Here is a 21441-nt window from a genome sequence, read left to right as displayed (position 1 = left end):
GAAGTCGCAGTCAGAATATGGTGTGCGGTGCGTTGATTGTGAAGGGTTTATGTTTATTGATTATGACATATGAATAGCACAGGTTGCTCATGGTGACTAGGAGAGGGTGAGGTTAAGACCACTGGAAGAAGAGAGTTCACAGAACCCAGTCAGAGTGCTGCAAGGGTGATGATGCATTCACGCTGAGACAGCAAGGCTGTAAACAGCAGTAACTGACACCATGGGCAAGTGACTGTGGGCGATCCTACGGTAACGACAATGACGAATAATGGGTGAGATGATCTGATGAAGTGTCATTCAAAAATGGACAGTCCTGGGATGAGGGGCAGAGTAAGGCCCAGGTGTGGCAAGGGGCAGCCAGGGGTACCAGCTTCAACCCCAGGACCAGTGCTGTGAACATCGTCAGGGGCAAAAGCTGTCCTAGTTGAGAGGGCTACTAGGCAGCTGTGTCCTTAGGGGGATCCTCTTCAGAAAAAGGAACAGGACTTTACTGAAGGGTGTGTTCCAGCTAATGGAGTGGGAAGTACTGGAGATGAAGAAAGCAGGTGTGAGGATGGGCTGGGGAACTTGGTAGGGCCCTGAAGTGTCAGATGCAGTTTCTAAGTGGCTGTGAAGACACTGTTTCCCCTGGGGCTGACAGAGAAGACTCCTAACATGATGGTGTGAGGATTCTGTGAGCCAAGACAGGAGAAACAGGCAGTGTGGTACTGGGCTGTGGGAGTCCAGCTCCAACCTTTCCCATCTTTTGAAGGACTCTTAGGAGGAGGAGAGAGGGATAAGAAAATATTAGATAGAAAGAGAGACCTAGCCAACGAGAAGAAAGACAGAAACACAGGATAGCTTCCTGAGGGTCTGGATCAATATTCAGCAGCTTTAAAGGTTTATTCAAAAGTCTTTTTATAACATGCCAATGGGAGAGGCAAAAGATCTCCCCCTTGCAAGATCAAAGCACACCGTATAGCCAAGTGTAGACCCTTCCAAACACCTGGTAACCACGCCCATGGCCAAGTCATCTCCTTATGTAGCCCTGTTGGGTAAAGCAAGCCCAGATTCTCTGACCCCGAGTAAGTCCTCACTAGATAGCCTCTGTGGGCTCCCATGGGTCCCCCTTCTTAATAACTTAAAGGTCTGTGGGGGTCTAGCTCTCACCTTTTGAAGGGTTCTTAGGTGGAAGAGAGAGGAATGAGGAAATATCAGACAGAAAGAGAGACCGAGAAGAAAGACAGAAACACAGGATAGCTTCGGGAGGGCCTGGATCAATACCCAACAGCTTCGTCCTTTATTGAAAAGGGCTTTTTATAATATGCCAAGGGGAGAGGCAAAAGAAGTCCCCCTTGCAAGATCAAAGCACACCATACAGCCAAGTGTAGACCCTTCCAAATACCTGGTAAACACGTCGGTGGTCAAATCATCTCCTTGTGCAACCCTGTTGGGTAAAGCAAGCTCAGATTCTCTGGCCCTGAGTAAGTTCTCACTAGGAAACCTCTGTGGGTCTCCACACCGGGCATGCAGGACACACACAGGGCTCTCCACACCGGGCATGTGGGACACACACAGGGCTCTCCACACCGGGCATGCGGGACACACACAGGGCTCTATAGCTAACACAGGACTCCAGGTTGCACCTGCCCTAGTGCATTTCCTTCTGCATACATCTCGCTTGCTTGATGGATGTGTATGCTAAGATTTAGCATGCATGGCTGAGTTTTTATCGTTATAACTGAAATCATCTGACGGATGTGAAATGCTCGGCGAGAACCCAAGTCTGGTGCTCATTATTACAGTGAAAATTGAAAAGCTTTATTCCATGGTTTTGCTTTCATTCACACAATTAATTGTTTCATTCTCCTTCACCATATCAGTAAGCCCATGTTGCTACAAAGCTCATCAAGGTAGAGCTCCTTCAACACTTGTACTTTATTGGTTTTTGTTTTATTTTGTTTGCTTGTTTTTTTTTTTTTTTTTTTTTTTTTTTTTTTTTGCAAAAAGCAAGCTGAAGTAGGGATTCTGGGTAAATCACTTAATACAGCAAGTGACAAGAATTGGCCAACATTGTAATGCTCTGGAGCCTGCAGGGAACCTCAGCATGGATACATAACTACCTTGGTGTAGCTCTTCCAGTACCTCTTTGAATGGAGCTACAAACGCCTGCGTTGGATTCACTCCTGGAGCTTCACTCTGCGTTACAAGCAGAGGACAGAAGCTTGGAGCATGGGGATGGGGCAGAGTTCAGATGACTCACACTCTGATGCAGGACCCTGGGCATGGGGTACTGCTTCCACACCAGACAGCGCTGACGAAGGCCTCTCTGGACACTTTGGTTTCCCACCTGGATTTTAGTTTACTTAGTTTGCAGCTGCTGACATTGTGAGGGGGCTCAGCACAGCGACACATCTGTGAAGTTCCAGATTACTGTGCTTGATGATCTTTTTAACAGGTCCTTTGTCAGAGTCAGAGGCTTGCTGAGAGAGGGACAGAGCTGTGTTTCAAGAAAACAACTCCAGGACTGTTTGGGAAACTCAGGTGTCACACCCACTAATTCTGCAAGTATATTTAATTAGCCATGGTGTGCCAGGTTCTGGGAATACAGATCTAAATAAAACATAGCCCATGCATGCAAGTTACAAGCAACCAAATGAAGATCATAAGGTGCTGGAGCTGCCCTGGGACAGAGCTGGGCATGCCACTGACCTGCAGACAGCAGGGACTTTCAAGGGGGAGGCAGAGTATGAGCTGAGACCTGCAGATGAGCAGAAGCTAGGGGGCGCTGAGGCAGGTACAAGACATAGCAGGGGTGAACATTCTAGAGAGAGAGGCTTTCAAAGCCCTGTTGGGAGAGGGCATTGAGCCCTATGTAAGCTGTGCAAGATGTTAGTGACTCTGACCAGGGTCTGGTCATGTGCATGGACTGTGTATTGCTCAGCACATCATGTTTGCTCCTGTGTCTGTAGGGGCCCACATACTCCTCAAATCTACCCAGAGCAAGGATGCTGCTCGGTTTTCTGTTGTGGAGTCCTCAGCAGGGCCTCTCCCTAGTGCCCTGCCCTGCCCTGCTGCTTCTACTGCAGTGATACCAGACCTGGATGCACCTTACCCAGTCCCTGCAGCCAACTGTCCCTCCTTGACCACTTCTTTGTCCTGGCAGCCCTTTATTGTGCATTCATGCACTTGCACACACACACACACACACACACACACACACACACACACACACCCCACACCCCACTGTGCAAACACTCTCCTCTGGTAAACATATGTCTCCACACTCTGACAGAATGCTTCTTCTAAGCTGTGACTGAGGATATCTGGTTGGATTGTAAGTTGAAACAAGAAACTCCCAAAGGGTCCTCTATCCTCACAGCCTGCCTCCACCTGGGGTTGGCCTAAGCATGATTGGCTTGAATTGCATGGCTTGACCGTGTCGCCCAAAGCTCACATCTTGGAAACTTAACTCCCAGTGCAGCAGCATTAGGGCCTGATAAGAAGTAACTAAGTCAGGAGACCCTGACCTGGTGACTGGACTAGAGTCATTATCAGGGGAGTGGGTTCATTATGACAAGAGCTAAAGGTGAATGAATACAAGATGAATTCTCTCATCTTTTTAATTTTCCTGTACTTCCACCTCCCACTGCGGGATAAAGCAGGAAAAGACTCTCACTAGATGCAGACGCCTAAACATTGGACTTCCCCACCTTCAGTTAATTTCTTTTCTTTGTAATTCATCCAATCTGTAATATTCTACTATAGTCATATACAAGAGACTACGAGAAACAGAATATTAAGAGGTACAGTTATTGCAAGTGTCATTACTATTAGTTATCATTTATTGAATGCTTACCATGTGCAAGCCTTGGGCTGCCATACATATTCAGCTTGTCACATTCTCATGGGAAACCTGGGGTATAGGTCCTATTGACCTTTCTGTTTCCTGGCTGGGGAACTGAAGTCTAGAGACTTGATTCCAGCTAGGATTCAAACTCAGGTGTTGGTATCCTAGTACAGGTGAGGACTCATCCGGTAATAGCACTGACTGGCCTAGCACGTGCTCTAAACCCAGCACCACTCTGAGGCAGAGGAAGGAGGAATGTGCAGGGTCTTCACAGGTGAAAAGGAAGTGAACAATGAGGGCCTGCTGTTAGGGCAGCGGTGCTGGAACTAAGTCAGGGCCGTGTGTTAACAGACCCGGGGGAGGCTGGGAGGTGAGACTGGAAGAGCTGATGGATGAATTTACTTCATACTTGGTTTAGTAGGATGTGCGTTGACCTGTGTGACAGATGGAGTTGTCCCTAAGGAAATAAGATGTTTTTATTTTTCCCAAGGTCCCAAGTCTCCCATAAAACTGCCATGGTATGTGCTCCCAAACCTCACCCACTGCCCTGAAGGGCAGGAGAAAGGTAGAGAGTTAGATGATACTCTGCCCACTGCGTTCACTCCCCACGCCTTTTGTGATCTCATGACTCATCCTTTCTCTGTAATGGGTCCCCGCCCACCCACATCCTGTGTGCATGGTGAAAGTTATGGGACTCAGCAGGTAAGCAAGAGGCTTGCAGAGTCCCCTGTAGTGGCTCAGAGGACCTTCAGCTCATTCCTCAGGACACAGAGACATAGCCTAGCACAGTGTGGCAACATCACCTATGCCAACTCAGTCCCAGAGGAGTCACAGTCACAGCACATGGCTTCCAACAAGCACAGTTCTGGGGTCTCTTTGTCCTGTTGTAGCTGAAACAGAGGATAGAGTTGCAGATACTGCCAAATAAAAGAGCCCCCTCCTGGTTCCTTCCGAAGCTTCCAGTCATTAAGCACACCCAAGCCACATGCACCCACAGGCTCTACCACAGAAGATGGCAGCTTCTCTCATTCATTCATTTAATCATCAGAGGTGAATCATGAGTCTGTGGTGCCGGGACTAGCTGGGACCCCAAGACATCATGGAGAGTGGGTCAGGCATGTCTTTCCCTTGTGAGGTTGCTGGCCCAAAGCCAATGATGCCAGTGGGAGCCCTGGGCTGAGTTAGATGGTGGGCTCTCTTGCTTGTGAAATTGGAGCTCAAGTCTACACTCAGCCTGTAGTAATCCTTGGAAAAACTTTTCCTTTCCAACAAACACTATTGGTAAGATGTAGAAACTGGGTAAGAATGTGCTACCCCAAAGGCTGAGTGACTTCCAGGAACCTCCCCTTAGAAAGTGTGTGCTCACTGAGCTGTCTCGCACTGGAGCTACAAGGGGGAGTGAGGTGGTTACACTGGTAGATGATTTTAATATATGTGATGAGTGTTAAATAGCCACTGAGCAAAGAGCCTCTAAGTACCTATGCCGTGCCAGGGGCTGCGCTAAGTCTTTGAGATGCAACTATAAGCAAAGCAAGTAGTCACTACTCTTGTGGAGCTTGCATTTCATGGAGGGTTGGGGGGTAGGGGGTGGGGGGTGGGAGGACAGAGGAGGAAGGCTGCCTAGGGAGGTCACTGTTTTATCCAGATGGTGAGGCAGGAGCTCCCTGAGGAGGTGATTTTGAATGAAGAGTGAAGGGGCAGGGGGCGGAGAGAGCGATGCAAATTTGTGATATGTTCCAGATGGTCTCCAGAGAAGAGTGCAGAGCAAAAAGGGAGAGTGTCAGGGGTTGGTGAGGAAGAGCTCGAGGGGCAGTGACTGGGGCAAAGTGAGCAAAAGAAGAGTTGAGGCCAGGAGAGCAGCCGTGAGCAGATGGCTTCTGAGGACTGTCCTCTTCTTCCTCTGGGGAGATGGAAGTCATTGGAAGACCTCGGGCACCATCTGATTCATGCACTGAAGAGATCAGTCTGGTGGCTAGGATGGAGTGAATTGCAAGGAGCAGGAGCAGAAGCAGAAGAACCAATTAGGGTGCTATTCCGGTCACCTAGAGGAGAGGTGAAGGTGGCCAGGGCCAGGAAAAGCAGTCCAGGAGTTAGGGTGTGTAGAGCTCCAGAAGTCTGTGCATGATGCTCTGAGAGTTTGCTGATGGGTTGGATACAGAGCATAGGGAAAGGAGAGTCAAGGTGACTCTGAGGTTTGGGGCTTCAGCAGCACTTAGAAACCCCCTTCCAGTCTCAGGAGAAGCCCCCTCCTTTCCCACTGACACCAACTGTGGTCAGTGGGGACAACAGGAGGGTGGGAACGACAATCTGGGGGTTCCAACCTAGGCCTGGGGACACCAGGCCTTCTCCTTTATCCCTCCAAGCAGCTGATTGCTTCCAAGAGAATGATGTGCCCTAGGTCTTGGGGCAGAATAGAAAGGTGGGGAGGTCTAGGGGACATGAAAATAGAGCAAGAAGCCCCCACTCTGGAATCCGGCTGAGGCTTTGCCCAGCAGCAGAACAGAATCGCAGTCTAATTAACAGTTGCCCGAGGCTTTTCTCCTCTGTCCAGCCACAAACCTGCTCTTGTCTCTGCATCTCTCAGAGGCCCTATTTACAGGGAAAGGACCTATACTTAACCCCTCATATGTCACTCTATTAAATTATAATTCCACCCAAGGCATTTCTGAAGCCACCTTATCCATTTCTCCTGACATAAGGTGGGTAGGGGGATTCTTAGCAAGCTTTTGAGATGTACTTCAAGAGTGCCCAAAGATGTATACATGGCTAACACTAAGGCAATTGATTGCTTAGTGTTTTCCATAGGAGCCTATACACACACGTGGGTTGTCTTGATTTTGCTTGTACTCTCTCAGGAAGCCAACGCCTCTGCTTAGGTGTGTCTTTCTTTCTGAGGGTCTTCCCTTCCTTAACACTCATGCTTAAGCCTGTATTAAACTATCTTTGATAAAACTGCCAGCCCTGCTTCACTGAACTGGCTAATCCTGAACTTCTTTACAGTGTTGAAGCAACAAACCCCAGTTTAGGCTGAGTCAAGGTCCCTCAAATCTAAGCAAATGTCTCAGGTTGTTGAGGGTGACAGCATGGAGCTGTGTCTTAGTCCCTCAACACTAAGCATCACCCACTGCTATCCACCATGGACCCAGAAGACACCCCTCCCCCCGACTTGTAAACATGGGATAATGTTCATTTGCAGAGGACTGAGTTTGGAGGTGGCAGTTACACAGTCTTATGTGGCAATAGCTGACAGATAAAGATAGACTGTGATTTGGCATATCCTCATCAGAGATGGGTTCTGTCATGTTTGGGTAGTCAAGGAAGACACCCTGGATGAAGTAAGAGTAGAGGGTTGAGCCCAGAAGGAGAAATTAGTCACCCAGTTTTAGAGGTGGAGGAAGCCAGGCTGAGGGCATGGGGTGAACAGACGCACCGAGGCAGAAAAGCACAGCACAGGAATCTGCAGCAGGCTGTGCTGCAAGGCAGACAAGGGCAAGCAAACAGAAACTGGACCACAGAGAGGTCTTATTCCCTGAGAAGCCTCAATGGTGCCCTACCCGCAGGGTCTTGTCTCCGATTTGAGCTTAGGTGTGACTGTCTGAGTGATGGGGTGGGAAGCAGCAGGATCATCAGGTCGCAGCGGTGGTGTGGATTCAGGAAATGCCTGGGAAACATCTCTGTTCTAAGATTGAAAGTGCAGAGCACAGAGCTCAGAGTGTGATGTGCTTGAGACCTAACACTGGGGAGGGACTTTCCTAACCATGCTGACAGCTGATACGATTATAAATGATTTTTCTTCCACACAAATGCATTTTTATATTAATAATGTGTCACTTAGTATAACCAGAAAAAAAATCTTTGGCTGTGTTATGGTTTTTAAACCCTTCCTGTTTTGCTTTGGAATGCATGTGCTGAACACTAAGTCCCTGTGGAGATGGGAACTCACCTGTGTTGCTTTCCTAGCTAGGGCTGCAGTTGTTTGTGCCTTGAATCTGACAAATTGAGACTTTTTTCAGATAAATTAAAAGAAAACCCAAAAGTTTAGAGCAAATATGGCCTATGTGCCATATACTAACTGTACCTTGTTAAAATGGTTCAGGGAGGCACTAATTTGAAATTGGCATTGCTAGGTAACAGCCTGAGAGAGCATTAGGTCATGACCCAGGTGACAGCCTGAGAGAGTATTATGTCATGACTTCCCTGATTATAGATTCAGAATAAGAAATGAGCATGAGATTTGTTGTGAAGTCATTAGGTGCAGTATATGTATAGAAGCACATTTGGAAATTGCTTGTGATTGCTGAAAATGCTATTGATTAAGAAGGACTAATAGCTGGATGGCAAAGTAGCAATTAAAACATGCGGAACCTCCTGATGATAAAACAAAGAGCAAAGAATCAGGTTAGGCAAATGAGGGCTGTGATTTCCCGGCTGAGGGCCTCACTGCGCCTCCTCTGCACTGTCACTCTCTGTGTCCTGCATTCCTCCTCGCCACTGCTAAGACCCTGCCCTTCTCACAACTCGCCAAAGGATAACTCCAGGATGTCTGCCCTGCATCCTTGGAGAAGCCCTCCATTTCATGCCCTGGGCTCCTACAGCAGCTCCTTCTTTGCATTTAAGTAACTCTGGCCTATTGCTCTGTGTTTTGACACTTAACAAATCAAATTTATTCATTTGTATATTCCAGCCCAGGAATGACATCCTATAGGACTTGTAAAATAATGAACTGATTGAACATATACAGTCTGGCTTAAGAATCTTTGTTTGGGCCGGGCGGTGGTGGCACACGCCTTTAATCCCAGCACTCGGGAGGCAGAGCCAGGCGGATCTCTGTGAGTTTGAGGCCAGCCTGGGCTACCAAGTGAGTTCCAGGAGAGGCGCAAAGCTACACAGAGAAACCCTGTCTCGAAAAAACCAAAAAAAAAAAAAAAAAAAAAGAATCTTTGTTTGTAGGGGCTGGAGGAATGGTTCAAAGATCAAGAGAACTGGCTGCTCTTGCAGAGAACCTGGGTTCTATTTCTAGCACCAATATGACTGATCACAACTGTCTGTAACTCCAGTCCATAGTGTGTGATGTGGTGCCTGGACTTCATGAGGAAAACATTCATACATATGAGAGAGATTGAGAGAGGGGTGGAGGGAGGGAGGGAGAGAGACAGAGACAGAAAGAGACAGACAGAGAGAGACAGAAAGAAGAGAGAGAGAGAGAGAGAGAGAGAGAGAGAGAGAGAGAGAGAGAGAGAGAGAGAGAGAGAGAGAGAGAATATCTTTGTTTGTGAGAAGTTGGGGGTAGTAGGTGTTAGTGTGTGGACCCTTGACTTGATCTGAGACCATTCAGGGAACATTTGGTTTAAGCCTTGAAACAGAGCTGTTGTTAAGAAGGGCAGTTATCCTGGGTATAGATGGATGCAGTGACTGTCCAGAAGTTCTGGAATACACAGGATGTGTGTGTATGTGGTATGTGTGTGTGTGGTATGTGGTATATGTGTGGTGTGGTGTGGTGTGTGTGGGGGGTGTGTGTGTGTGTGTAGTGTGCTTATAAGTGATCAGAAAAGTAAGATTCTAGTGTTTGTTGCAAACTGACTTGTCTAATTAATGAGTGGATAACACAGAAATAAATGTTATATCTGTTCTGTAAACTAAGAGAATGAGCCCGTGGCATGATTTCCTAGAACTCCACAGCTTTGGCTCTTACCTGTGAGCTTTTATTCCCAGGCTTTTATCTTCAGACCCAGCCTGAAATGTAAGGAGCTGACTAGACTATCACTTTCAAACCAACCAAGCAGAAAACTCAAAGTCTACACACCCTGAACTCAACATGGTTCTTCTGTGGATTCCTCAGGCCTCATTTGCTTTCTGTGTCCACCTGCTTGGCCTCCAGAGCTGGTGTTCTAGGCTCATCCTATCTCTGCCAGTTTCTTACGAAGACCTATGGATCCAAACCAAAATGTCTCTTCCCTGTGACCGCTGAACCCATACCCACTGTCATGGTCTTGATTTGCGCCCTCATCATTTACGTGTTGGCTTATGTGCTAGCTTGCTGATTGGCCAGTTTACCAACCACAGGTTCATCTACCCAGACACCAGAGTACAAGGGAAACTCAGTGTCCTGGTATGCCTTGACATACCTTACTACCATCAGCCCCTATTCAGAAACCAAACTTTCCTCCAGACACACCTGTGTCCCAAATCCTATGAGCCCACTCTGCCTCTGCACACACTCACTCACACACTCACACGCTCATCTTCACACTTTCCTTTCCTTTCAGATCACTGAAGCCTTTGCTGGCTTAGCCAGTTCACTGTCGGTCTTGTGCTTTCTTGGTTCTTTTTTCCCCTTACCGTGAACCATCCTGTGACTTCTCCTTACCCTTCAGCCTCTTCCCTTGTTTAGAGGACAGAGCCCAGATCTCATTCCTTCTGTATCTTTAGTCCCTGCTACAGGACTTGGCACAAAGAGGGAAGCTACCCTTTGCCTATGAATGTTTTAACTACTTAGATAGTTCCTTATCTGTAAAATGGGAACAATAGTTTCTTCTTCCATTTCAGTTAAGAAACTATCTATAGCTGCCTAGTATTTTGGGTTTAATCCTCTATAATTCACAAAGTTGTGTGTGCATGTGTTCTGTATGATAATGTTCTACAGAAATTAGTAGCAGAAAAGGCGCCAAGCATTGGGGGTTATTAAGGGATGATGTAGCCCAAGAACATGGCCCTTCAGAATGAGGATAAGAAGCTGATCAATGGAAGGACTCTGTCAAGGTCATGTGACAGAACCTGGTTCTTAACTGATCTCCTGGAGTTGTCTCCCTGTCCACACCTTGTCCCACTCCTTTATGACTTAACATCACTTGTCACATGTGGCATGACCTGGGAGAGTTTGACCACAAGATTCCAAGCTGTTCAGTTCCCTGCAGTAATGTCTGAAGTGCAACTACCATGTGAGCACTCAGTAAAACTTGTATGGCATGTGCGAGTGAAGAACAGACCCAGCACTGCTTCAGGTCTGATTTCCAACCCATCTGCAGAGGGGAGCTACTATTTAAAGGATTCAGTTCTGGGATTTCCAATCTGTCTGCTGAGGGGAGCTACTATTTAAAGGATTCAGTTCTGGCTCCTGATGTTTTCAGCCTCATTGGAATTTTTTTCTATTCTTGCACATTTTCTGGAGCTCATTTCCATGTTTATGTTAAAATATCTGCTTTAAGCCCATAAAACATCAAGTTTCTAATGTGCTGTGCCAAAGTGTTGAGTGGACACTTTGGAGAATGAACTTCCAATCCAATAAACACCTGAGAAGAGACATTGTTCCCAGCAGTCCCAGAGACTGTTCCAGCAGTCTTAGGCACAACAGGAAAAGGCCCAAACTAGCCTTGTCACACAACATGCAGGAGAAGCTGTGGAGAGCTCCTAACAGACAAATCACCAAACCCCATCATGCTGACCACTGGTGGCTGTAGGCTGATGTGCCCAAGAAGAGACTGATGGCTCCTGCCTGTCAGGTTCAAGCAGGTGAGGGATGACAGGCAGCGGAGAAAGAGAAGGACAGGAAGGAGGTGACAAAATTGACAGGGAGGGCAGAAGAAGGGGAGAAGGAGAGGAAGGGAGTGGGAAAGAGGGAGGATCTTCTTTGCCATCAGTAATTAGCAATCTTTCCTAGGAGCCTGGGAAGCCACTGAGTATTGTGAATGTCACACTATAGAGGTGAGGGTGGTGTAAGAGCAGAGTGATGTAGTACACGAATACACGACTCAGCATTTGGGCAGCCCTTTTCTGTTTGGACCGCCATCATTCTTAGGTCACTGTAATTTTGGGAGACTAGAAATACTATTAGTTTTTGAAACAGCTTTTGAATCTTCTACCACTGCCTCTATTATGACCCGAGCTTGTGGCATCACCACCCGGCCACTAGCAGTGTAAGAGCAGGGGAGGAGAGTGCAGGTGGAGGAACTGTAACTGCAGTGGGAGGACAGTGCAGGTGGAGGAACTGTAACTGCAGTGGGAGGACAGTGCAGGTGGAGGAACTGTAACTGCAGTGGGAGGACAGTGCAGGTGGAGGAACTGTAACTGCAGTGGGAGGACAGTGCAGGTGGAGGAACTGTAACTGCAGTGGGAGGACAGTGCAGGTGGAGGAACTGTAACTGCAGTGGGAGGACAGTGCAGGTGGAGGAACTGTAACTGCAGTGGGAGGACAGTGCAGGTGGAGGAACTGTAACTGCAGTGGGAGGACAGTGCAGGTGGAGGAACTGTAACTGCAGTGGGAGGACAGTGCAGGTGGAGGAACTGTAACTGCACTAGGAGGACAGTACAGGTGGAGGAACTGTAACTGCACTGGGAGGACAGTGCAGGTGGAGGAGCTGTAACTGCAGTGGGAGGACAGTGCAGGTGGAGGAACTGTAACTGCAGTGGGAGGAGAGTGCAGGTGGAGGAACTGTAACTGCAGTGGGAGGAGAGTGCAGGTGGAGGAGCTGTAACTGCACTGGGAGGACACTGCAGGTGGAGGAACTGTAACTGCAGTGGGAGGAGAGTGCAGGTGGAGGAGCTGTAACTGCACTGGGAGGACACTGCAGGTGGAGGAACTGTAACTGCACTGGGAGGACAGTGCAGGTGGAGGAACTGTAACTGCAGTGGGAGGACAGTGCAGGTGGAGGACTATAACTGCACTGGGAGGACAGTGCAGGTGGAGGAACTGTAACTGCAGTGGGAGGACAGTGCAGGTGGAGGAACTGTAACTGCAGTGGGAGGAGGGGGCAGGTGGAGGAACTGTAACTGCAGTGGGAGGACAGTGCAGGTGGAGGAACTGTAACTGCAGTGGGAGGACAGTGCAGGTGGAGGAACTGTAACTGCAGTGGGAAGACAGTGCAGGTGGAGGAACTGTAACTGCACTGGGAGGACAGTGCAGGTGGAGGAACTGTAACTGCAGTGGGAGGACAGTGCAGGGGGAGGAGCTGTAACTGCAGTGGGAGGACAGTGCAGGTGGAGGAACTGTAACTGCAGTGGGAGGACAGTGCAGGTGGAGGAACTGTAACTGCAGTGGGAGGAGAGTGCAGGTGGAGGAACTGTAACTGCACTGGGAGGACAGTGCAGGTGGAGGAACTGTAACTGCACTGGGAGGACAGTGCAGGTGGAGGAACTGTAACTGCACTGGGAGGACAGTGCAGGTGGAGGAACTGTAACTGCACTGGGAGGACAGTGCAGGTGGAGGAACTGTAACTGCAGTGGGAGGACAGTGCAGGTGGAGGAACTGTAACTGCAGTGGGAGGACAGTGCAGGTGGAGGAACTGTAACTGCAGTGGGAGGAGAGTGCAGGTGGAGGAGCTGTAACTGCACTGGGAGGAGAGTGCAGGTGGAGGAGCTGTAACTGCACTGGGAGGACAGTGCAGGTGGAGGAACTGTAACTGCAGTGGGAGGACAGTGCAGGTGGAGGAACTGTAACTGCAGTGGGAGGAGAGTGCAGGTGGAGGAACTGTAACTGCACTGGGAGGACAGTGCAGGTGGAGGAACTGTAACTGCACTGGGAGGACAGTGCAGGTGGAGGAACTGTAACTGCAGTGGGAGGACAGTGCAGGTGGAGGCAACTGCAATTTTACTCAATAAATGGAAAAGTGAACCCCTTTTCTTTTCTCCAGTTTTGAGGATTTTGAGGTACACTTATTTCAGGGTACCTTGTTCCTAATCTGTGTTTGATTGTATGACATGTACAGTTGATTCTAATTACATGGTTTATAAATAGAAAAAAGAAAGATGTGAAGTTCATCAATACCAAACGAGAATTCTGGCTTGTTACATTTGAGTAGCATAGAGTTTTTACTTTTCAGTCAATTGCAGTTCTGATTTCTTGATTGGCGTAAAATGGACTCTTTTGTATCCAGGGGCTGATGTGGCATTTACCAGCTTCTCATGATTCATGGGCTACATAAAAACATGACTTCTTATCTGCATATAGTCCAAAATCCAAACTCTGTAGTAATAGTGAAATACTGAAAACAAACCTAAAGAAAATGAAGTGGATAGTTTGATTTGAAGTGAAACAGCTTCATCTGCTGTTTAACACTTGTGTCTGAGAACTCCCTACCTGCAGTGAGATATACAGATGAGAAACTATTTCCTCTGCTGTCTTCCTTTGTTGGTATTTTCTCAGGTGACCCCTCTTTCATGGAGTTGACCCTGCTTCAGTCCCTGGGAAGCCATTGGACTGACACAGATTCGGTTCTGTTGATGCTGATGGCAAAGTTTCCTAAGAACTGATACTTATTGAGTGATGTCCTAACTTGAGGGGGGGTGTGTGTGCCAAAGTTATAGTACTCGAGAAAAAGACAGGATCATAAATTGTTTATATATTCCTGACACAATTGTAGAAGACAAATTTATGCATCTAAAACTACCATCACCACCCCCCATCACCACCACTAGATCCTCCAACTTGGTAATTTGATATAGAAATGTATTATATAGAAATTATAGGATAAAAAGATAGATTATTGAATCTACTCTGAAAAAAAAGGGATATAAAAATAATAGGATAAAAGGGTAAATTACTGAATCTACTCTGAAAAGAAAAAAAGAGAATATAGATATAAGTGGTAGATTATTGAATCTACTCTGAAAAAAAAAAGACAGAGAAATGATAGGAAAAAGGGTATATTATCAAATCTACTCTGAAAAGAAAAAAAGAGAATATAGATATGATAGATAAAAAGTAGATTATTGAATCTACTTTAAAAAAGCAACTACCAGTTTTAAATATTTTGCAATAGATTGGATTTTTGTATATTGTATACAAATTTTTTACACTGATACAAATTTGAGATTAATTTTGTTAGGACATACTGTAGTATATACACTTCTAATCTTGTTCAAGGTATTGTACCTATACAGCTCATTTAACAATGTAATGCAAATTTCTATTCCTTGAAAGTTATTATTACCAACTAATTAGGATATAAAGAAATGCTGGTTGGTAATTAGACACCTATTACAATCAAATTTGTACTCATATTAGGTATGTTTTCAAGGTCAAACAGAGATATATTTTAGATAGGTCATCTTCAAACACTTCAGAGATATACAGAATATGGCATTTAAGATGTTTTAATAGATATTTTTTATGACTATGAGACATGTCTGCTCCTGGTAGCACCATTCAACTTCAGAGAAGATAATGGGCATCAAAGAAACTCTATATGGAGTTTACTTTCATTGTGGCAAAATTTAGCCACTGGACAAGAAATTGCCTTAGCCTCAACTGCTGACAGTATGTAGCAGGGTCCTTTGCTGTTGTTCCCTTTGGGGGCGGGGGCCAAGTAGGCGCAGAGTCAAACCACACAGACTCCAGGAGAATGTCAAAACAACAAGCTCTGTTTATTCAGGAAGAGGTAAGCCTTATATACCCTCCACCCCACCCTTGGGGGAGGTCTGATGAATATGTATCTGTTGGTGTGACATGGCTGCCTCTCTTTGGTCCAGGTCATCTCCAGATCATGTTTTAGCTGTTGTTGCTAAGACCATCAGGCAGACCCAGGCTGGCTCTCAGAAAGTATCTTTTTTACTTGTTTGGGCCGTCTGGCCCTCAAGCCCGTGAGGGATGAGTCATCCCACATATCCACCCCTTTTTATTATTTTATAGGACATGCTCAGTGGGAGCTAGGATGCATTGCCCTAACCTTGTTGACCCCACCTCAGGAGAGCTCAGCATAATGAACTGTGTCTGTCTTAGACTGGCTTGCCAAACAAGCTCGTATCCGTCATTGACTACCAGCCCTGGAAGAGCATCAATCCTGGAGAGCTGTCCGGGTGGTGGGCTTTAGGCAGTAGCCTTGTGTATCTCAGTGAGCCATGTATGCATTATCTCTCTAGGAGGACTCTGATCTAGGTATCTGAGAGTGATAAAATGACTGGGGTCCCATCCATGTCCTTGAGATTGAAATTTTGACTAATCCTTCTCTTGTTCAAATATCTTCTGCAACAGGTTCACCAACAGAAGGTGGCCACAAAGGTGACCCTACAGGTTTTATTGGCACTCAGACACCTAGATCAGAGTCCTCCTAGAGAGATAATGCACATATGGCTCACTGAGATACAGAAGGCTTCTGCCTAAAGCCCACCACCCGGACAGCTCTCCAGGATTGATGCTCTTCCAGGGCTGGTAGTCAATGATGGATACGAGCTTGTTTGGCAAGCCAGTCTAAGACAGGCACAGTTCATTATGCTGAGCTCTCCTGAGGTGGGGTCAACAAGGTTAGGGCAATGCACCCTAGCTCCCACTGAGCATGTCCTATAAAATAATAAAAAGGGGTGGATATGTGGGATGACTCATCCCTCTCGGGCTTGAGGGCCAGATGGCCCAAACAAGTAAATAAGATACTTTCTGAGAGCCAGCCTGGGTCTGCCTGATGGTCTTAGCAACAACAGCTGAAACATGATCAGGAGATGACCTGGACCAATGAGAGGCAGCCATGTCACACCAGCTGATGCATATTCATCAGACCTCCCCCCAGTGTGGGGTAGAGGGTGTATAAGGCTTACCTCTTCCTGAATAAACAGAGCTTGTTGTTTTGACATTCTCCTGGAGTCTGTGTGGTTTGACTCTGCACCTACTTGGCCCCGCCCCCAAAGGGAACAACAATAAGGAACCTACTACAACTGTATGCTGTCCAAATGGACAAGCAGGACATAAAAGAAAGGACTGCCAAACCTTGCCAAGGCAAGGTAGGAAGGCCCTTTAGAAAATCTTGCTTCACCTCATAAACTGTAGAGTAGTGGCTGTGGCTGTGGTGCCCCCATGGGACTGGACTAGGCCCTCTGGATATGGAAGATGGTTGTTTGGCTCAAACTGTTTGAGGGGCACTCAGGCAGGGGGATTGGGATCCATCCCTGGTGCATGGGCAGGCTTCTGGGAATCCGGTGCCTGGGGTGTGACGCGTTGCGCAGCCTTGGTGCAGTGGGAAGGGGCTTGGGCCTGCCTAGGCTCAGTGTGCTGGGCTCTGCTGACTCCCCATGGGAGATTTTGATTTGGGAGATGTGGGGATGTGGGGCGGCTTGGGAGAGAGGGCTGGGGGGTGGGAGGAGGGAAGAGGTAGGATCTGTGGGTGGCATGTAGAGTGAGTAGAAAATTTCTTAATAAAGAAAAATGAAAAAAAAAAATCTTGCTTCACTGATGAGTCTGTCAGATATGCTAGGCCTGTAGACTGAAGATGATGCCCCAACATTGCAGAGAAATCTTGGGTGACTGTCCAGGCAGCCAGCTGTTTCTATCATTTCTCACATTTTTTGAAAGTCGCTTGTTTGTACTTCCTGCTTACTTAGGTAATATTATTTCCTTCTTGGGTCTCTGACAGAGTTGAAGATTAGATAGTTATAATTATAGTTTTCCTTGTTAACAAATTCAGAAAAGAAACTCACTAAAGAGGTGTAAAGTGTATAAGTTTGAAAGACATCAAAAGACAGTTTTGGGTTAATACAAGTTAGGATAGAATGTGAATTGGGTACACTTTAGATTCACCAAAATAGGATAAAATATTTTTATTTAGAGTATTTTCTCTGAATCTGTCAAATGTTAATGGACTGGACATTGTTAATGTAATTCTTGACTGTATATATTGTATATACTTATTGTGTATAGTTTTTCTTATATTAGTTATAACCTTCTTTTATTATTTTAGACAAAAAAGGGGAAATGTGGTAACATATTGTGTACCCTAATAAAATTTACCTGAAGTGTTCTCTGATCTTCAGGTAAATTTTTTTAGGATACACACTATATCACCACAGTAACTGGTCAAAAATCAAATTCCTAGGGTGAAATAGTGGAGGAATGGATGGAGTGACAGCTAGAGGGAATACTAGAATGTACTAGAAAGCCCAGAAACAAGCATGTGCAACTTGGGAATTGGTGTATGATGATGACGGCAGTGAAGTCGGAGGGCAGATTATTTAATGGATGATGCTAGGACACCATTTGTTTAGAAAAAGTAAAATCTGTTAGAAACTCCCTCTCTATATAAAAGGAAGCTTCATTTGGACTGAAGACAAACATGACCGCTAAGTCCATGAAAAAACAGGGTAGGAGAGAATATTTAGGACTTTAGGAGACAGGGAAAGATGTCTTTTTGAGCAAGACTATACCTTCAAGCTATTTCAAAGCCAAGCATTTACAAAAGTTCCCCAGACACATTTAACAGATTTTATGTCTCAGAAGGCGTTCCCCCAAAGTACTCACAACCAGGAAGGTTTCTCTTACTTACTCCTTTCCGGTCTATAATGAGAATAGTTATAGAGAGGCTTTATGACTGACCCGCCACCCCCGCCTCAGAGCCAGGAGCAGAATGGTGGTGTACACAGAAGCCAAAAGGAGTTTAGAGAGCCTTGCTGGGTTGCCTCCTCAGCCTATTGCTATAGGTCTTGGCCATATATTTGGCCACATTTCTCCACATGCCACAGAACATGCCTAAAAACAGATGTCTTTTCTGTTCCCTCAGTAGGTCATCACTCAATAAACATCAGTCCCTAGAAAACTTAAACATCACCATCACCAAAAACAAATCTGGACAGTCCAATAGCTTCCCAACCTAAGCATTTCTGTGGGAGTTCAGGGATCAAGGCAGGGTCTAGTAGAGAACATGAAGGAAACAGGTGGGGAAAACGGTTACTCAACTGCCCATCAGATCCCAGGTAGGGAGTTCTCATACACAGACTTTAAACGCCAAATCAAAGCCATGGTGTCTTCATTTTTCTCTGATTTGTTTCAGGTAGACACAAAGGACATAGTTCTTAAGTGACTAGCTCATGTCTGTGTCCTGATGTTGGAGTGCTATGAGGCAGGAAAGAATAGGAACTTATTTTTGAAGGCTCCAGTGTCCATGAAACTTTAAAAACTAAATTTAGCATACTTCTTTTATTGTAAGAATGTTAGCTGTGGTCCTTGTGATAGACCAAAATGGCATGTACCATTTCATCTCGGCAGCGACATGAAGGCATGTACCATTCATCTCTGCAGAGACAGGTGTCAGCCTGGGAGAAAGTGTTCTCGGGGTGAAACAGGAAGGGATTGTTTACTGAGCATGGGAATGGACAGAGGACAGACTGCAGGCACAGAGACTGTTACACTAGAAAGTGGACAGACAGAAGGAATGTAGTGGATACAAGAGATGTGTTTCTCAAACACACGAGAGCTATGGGTGCCCTGCCTGTGTAAACACTGGAAGGGAGATCTTTGGGGAGGATGAGAAAATAGCAAATGGGAGCAAAGTAGGAGCAACAAGTATGTTTACGGCGTTTGGTTAGTGGGGTTCATCGTAGTCATTCAGATCTTTGCACTTGGGGTGAGGAGGGAGTCTAGAAAGAACAGAGTAGGAACCAAGGCCCAGGAGTGTCATTAAGCTTTGCTCTATGTCTCACAGCTGGTCACCAAAAGAAAGATGGTTCCCACTCCGGTCTTCATCACTCCTGGGTTCCCATGTTGTCTTATCCTTCTGCTACTCTGGTTTCAAAGTCGAAGGTGTTTATTTGGGGAGGGGAATAATGCTCAGGATGAAGGGAGTCAAGCACAGGGTATTTGTACCAACCTGGGTTGAAAATATCAAACTATGTATTTTTAGATGGTAGGATTAATTGTGACTCTTGGTTCCGCCTACTTTTCCATGTTTCTAAACATTTCTATAATGAATAGTGTTTTATTTTATTATCTCCAAGTTCAAACCAGAAAATGACTTCCTCACTCTTGTGAGGGTCAGTGCCTTGGAACCAAGTTTCTTTTTACTGCTTCTGCCAGCTTTGGTCTCACCTTTACCATCCCTCTTCCCTAACACACACATACACACACACACACACACACACACACACACACACACACACACACACGCACACGCACACACACACGCACACACGTACATATACGTGCACACACATACACACATGTACACACATATGCATATACACATAGACATGCATGTACATACGCATACACACACACACACACAGGCATACACACACACACACACACACACACACACACGCGCGCGCTTTTATGAAATTCTCATAATTTGGCTTGGTTGACAGAAAGCATCAGAAAGTAGCCCTCTGTTTCCTTCAGACTGACATCCTAATTTGGAACTGGCTCTGGCTTCCCAGGAGTGCTGCTGACTTGCCTCTCTCTGCCCTCCTGTGAAGCTCAGCCTGGATTCTAGGTCTTGGCCTCCTCTAGTTCATCTCAGCCTGGTCTTTCCCCAGTGTATGAAGTTGAATTTCACATTCCCCCAATTTACATCCTTCCTGGACCATGAACATGTGACCTTACTTTGTAATGAGGTAGTTGCAGGTAGAACTAATTATAATGAAGCTCTACTACAGAAGGGTGAGCCTGCACTCCACAATTATGGCATACCTTTAAGAAGAAAAGAGACACAGAAGCACACAGGGAACTTTCCCTGTGACAACAGTAGCAGGGATGTGAGTGATGTAGGGACAAGCTAAGAATTGGTAGCAGCTACCAGTGACAAGTGACAGGAAGCCTCTACTCACACCGTGTTTTGGACTGCTAGCCTCAGTAGTACGGTTTAATAAACTTCTCTTGTAAACCAAAGTGTTTTGGGCACTAGGCTAGGGCAGCATGGAAGACTCAGGCTCAACTGAGTGTTCAAGGAAGCTGCTGGGTGTCCAGAAAGGCCTTTCTCTGCTCAGTCTCCTGTTGGCTTGCAATTTTCACCACCCCCCCACCCCCACCAAGGAAGGAAGGAATGCATGTCTACTGCCAGAGGAGTAGCAGGTGGCAATTGACTTCAGGGCATCGGTTCACCAAATCCTGATGGTGAATCTCAGGCAGGCGAGGCCCCGAGAGCCCAGGCCCCAGAATGTCTCTTGCTACTGCTGTGTCTTTGCTTGTTTGCTGCTGCTGTTTTCCTCTGGGATCTGGCACGGTGTGAATGGTGTGGTGTGAATGGTGTGGTGTGAATGGTGTGGTATGAATGGTGTGGTGTGAATGGTGTGGGGAATCCCCACTGCCCTGAGTGCGGTGTGATCATCTCTTGGAAATATCCTGTTCTACTGGGCATTTTTACCTGGGGATTGTTATGAAGATGATTTCCTCCTAAGCTGTGCTGCTGAACTGAAGCAATGATTTTATACAATAATAGTGTTAGTTCAAATAGGACTTTGATGATTGAGGGTTTTAATAAATATAGTAAAGGATTATGGCAGAGGTTAGTTTAGTGGAAAAATTAACATAGGTAAAGGTGAGATTAAATATTGCCTCTGCCCCTGATAAAGCAGAGGCTTCAGAGGATAAAAAATAAAACAAGGAAGTGATACACAGCTAGAAGACACGAGTTTCTATTGAGGAGCCGTATAGACTGTGGCTTCGGTTAATGATTAAAAAAAACAAAAAACAAAAAACAGTTGAGTCCCAGTTAGTCTAACTAGCTTAAATTCTTTTAACCTTATGTTGGGAGAAGTGTTCACAGGTTTCAGAGTGCATCATAGCTGAAACAAAGCTTTGAAAATAACTTAAAATTAGACTAAGATGTTTTTGTCAAATAGCTTTGAGATGAAAAACCCAAGAAGACAATCCAAAGTTTTGGAAAGGCACATAACTGAGTGAAGGACTCATTAAGGTCAGGGAT

At 46.2% G+C, this 21441-nt stretch overlaps 1 protein-coding gene across 1 annotated transcript in view; it reads right to left on the bottom strand.

The window, feature by feature from the left end:
- The window catches only part of Trpc7 (transient receptor potential cation channel subfamily C member 7), a 133782-nt gene that overhangs the window by 95268 nt on the left and 17073 nt on the right, over positions 1 to 21441 (bottom strand).

This window comes from Peromyscus californicus, unplaced genomic scaffold, assembly GCF_007827085.1.
Source record: "Peromyscus californicus insignis strain IS unplaced genomic scaffold, ASM782708v3 Scaffold_8__1_contigs__length_139910024, whole genome shotgun sequence".
Lineage (NCBI taxonomy): Eukaryota > Metazoa > Chordata > Mammalia > Rodentia > Cricetidae > Peromyscus > Peromyscus californicus.
This window is presented reverse-complemented; position numbering and strand designations above follow the sequence as displayed.